The sequence below is a fragment of the Octopus bimaculoides genome, chromosome 11, assembly GCF_001194135.2.
Source record: "Octopus bimaculoides isolate UCB-OBI-ISO-001 chromosome 11, ASM119413v2, whole genome shotgun sequence".
In the NCBI taxonomy this organism is placed as follows: Eukaryota; Metazoa; Mollusca; class Cephalopoda; order Octopoda; family Octopodidae; genus Octopus; species Octopus bimaculoides.
Window position 1 is genome coordinate 6123420 of NC_068991.1, and position 3292 is coordinate 6126711.

At 32.8% G+C, this 3292-nt stretch overlaps 1 protein-coding gene across 1 annotated transcript in view; it reads left to right on the top strand.

The window, feature by feature from the left end:
* Nucleotides 1–3292, top strand: part of LOC106877154 (uncharacterized) — a 128285-nt gene that overhangs the window by 92407 nt on the left and 32586 nt on the right. The gene's annotated exons all lie outside the window — the stretch shown is intronic.

Consider the following 3292-nt stretch of genomic DNA (forward strand, 5'->3'; position numbering starts at 1 on the left):
GTATATATATATATATATATATATATATATATATATATTCGTACACCAACCCATGCAAGCATAGAAAAATGGACATGAAATAATGATGGTAATGATGAAGATGTCATTTGTGTGTGTGTGTATGTGCATGTGTGCGTGCGTGCATACTTATATGCAAAAAGGTAAATGGTTCCCGTCATTTTGGATGATAAGTATTCCAGCCATTCGATCAGCTCCCCCCCATACTCATTGAATTATAAGAGTAAATGCAAGTGGCTTGGTATGCTACTGGCATTTGTCTCTTCAATTGATATCTTCATGCAGAATCAGTGTGTACTAAGGTCGTCTTTTGGACTACAATGTGCAGTGTGCCCAGAAGGCTTCCACAGTTTCTGCCTGCCCCCTATTTTAAGAAGGCTTGGCACAACCCAAAGCTGTGTGAAAAGCCCACCATCTCCCCCCCGCTGCCCAAGGTGCCATGCAGTAGGATTGAACTTAAGACATGGTTGCACACACACGCACACACACACGCACACGTAGTTTATTTTACACATTTAGTGTTTTAGCAAAAAATCTTCAGAGATGTACTTGCATTGCAAATGTTTTGAGACTGTGTGCCGAAACTAAAACAATTGCAGTGTAGAAGACACAAGTAAACTATTCAGAAACAGAAAAATCCACCTACTTCATTTAAATATTTAAATGAAGTTGACAGTCTTTTTTTTTTTTTTTCTGAATGACTAACATGTCTTCCACAGTGCAATCACAAAAAATCTCCACATTTGCTAATCCATTGTTCCTTGTTTCAGACGAGCTGTGTTTGGATTAGTGGAACCAGAGATTTTATTTTTTACTAAAACATTAAACATGTAATACAAAACTATTTGCTCTACAGATTTATTTGATTTGTATGGTATCTCTTTTGGGTTTCTGGTCTCCATGATCGTTGATCTAAAGAATTTTCCAACACATATATACAAACATGTGTGCATGCACACACACACACACACACACACACACACACGCTCTCTCACACACTTCTTTCTATATTATTCTGCCCTTATTTGTATGAATGAGATTTTCATAAGCTAAATAAAGTACTCAAGACTTCAAGAAATGGAATATATTTGTTTATCAATGACCAGCTTACAAAGTCACAATTTTGTTTCGGTCTTAGTGGTCTTCTTAATGTTTTAAGATTTAAGAAAACCATATGGTTTGAAACAAAATTATAACTTTGAAATCTTGTCATTAATACATAAATATATATAACCATTGTTTTGTGTGTGTTTATATATAATAATGTAAATGGTTCATACCACTTATGACATGAATCAAGGCAGCTTGATTGAAGAGAGTAATGAAACCGATTTTACTCACAACAAAGTCAAATAACTTCGCCTGAACATGAAACTTGAGTTGCTGCATAATGAAAACATTCTTCACTCAAATATATTGAGTGCTTTCAACTGCTGAAACTATTGACAAACAAATAGTATAATGTATGTGTATATATGTGTGTTTATACATTTTTTTACACATAAATTGTTTTAATTAAAAAAATAAATTTGTGTGTGTATGTACCCAGGCATAATAATATAATGTGTGTGTGTGTGTAATCTTTGTCTTCTTATTAGCTCATGCTGCTGATTGCATCCCCTATTGTGGGTTTTTAGATGAATTATTTTATATAGCCACTGGCTTTTGTCTCAGACATATACATGGATATAGGCAGGCACACATACAATTCACCACACTCACATACATCTGGCTTTGAAAATGTTTCGCCACTACAAAATTCTGCTCAGAAGTTATTGGGTCAATTTGCACAAATGCGTTGCCCAGTCACACTGAACCTGGTAACCTGAATTCACTCCATAGACATATTATCTACCTGGCACAGCTGCACCTAAAGATGTGTGTGTCATCTTTATCAACATCTTATGTCTTTTGTCCATGCTTACATCTCCTGGCTGGCTGTCCTCTTGCATTGCAGCACATTATTCTTACAGTCCTTTACCATCTTACTTGTGAAGTTCAGCATCCTTAGATCATCCTTCAGCATGTGTGTGTGTTTATGTATTTATATATATATGCGTCTGTGTGTGTTTGGGTTTGTATGTATAAATATATATGATGTATGTATAGTTTATTTCAAGACTTACTGGCAACTTGCAAGATGTTCCATCCGAAGATAGTTTTGTTGTTCTGATGAAACATTTTCGAAGATCTCAGCAAGGATTGAAATACGGATATTAATAAGTTTGCCATTAAATGTATTGAGTCCTTTTTATGATTCAGAGACACCTTAGCCTCCTGACTAAGAACATTGGTATTGTATATGTGTGTGTGTGTGTGTGTACATGTACATATTACACCTATGTATGTGTACGTTTATGTATTTATATATATTTGGATGGGCATTTGTGTATGTGTATGTGAGAGAGTGTGTGTGTGTGTGTATATATATATATATATAATATATATATACATGCACACACACACACACACACACAAACATATATAATATAAATGTATATATATGTATGCATATATAAATATGTATATGTTTATAATATACATATGCCTGTGTGTTTGTGGTGTGTGTGAAAAGTAAAAATATAACATAACAGAAAGTTAAAATATTATTTGCTCTAGTTGTATTATAATTTGTTACTTCATTAATCTAGCAGACAAGTTTGCCAGATAACTGACCTAAAAGTTTATGTATAATTTTTTCTTTTTCTTTTTTTTTTTCCTACTTCGAATACTTTGATTTTAAATATTGAAGTTTTTGTTCTTCTTCTACTACTACTACTACTACTACTACTACTACTACTACTACTCCATATAGCTGTAGATGTTCCGTTTCTTCTCCACATATATGTTTTAATGATCACTTGTAAATATCTACTCACTGGTTATTGCCACTACCGAAACACAACCACCGAGCTGGTTGTGTGCCAAATTGGAATAAGGGGGTGTACTGTTATCGTTTTTTTTTTTTTTCCCTGAAGTTTGAAGATTTTTTTTTTTTTTGTTTTCATGTAATTTTCTTCTGTAAATCAGTTGCACTTATTACCATTTGATCACAAAGGATTAATAATAATAATAATAAAATATATCAAAAAAACTATACAAAAAATAATAAACAAAAAAATAAGAACTTGAAAAAAGTTGAGTTTGTGACTCTGTAATGTTTGGCTATTTTTGGTGTATTTCTTGGTTATTATATAGCACAAGTTATATAAAGGATGTTTATTTAAACAAAATGTAGCTGAAGGTCTGTTGTTTAATAGTTCATTTAGTACTT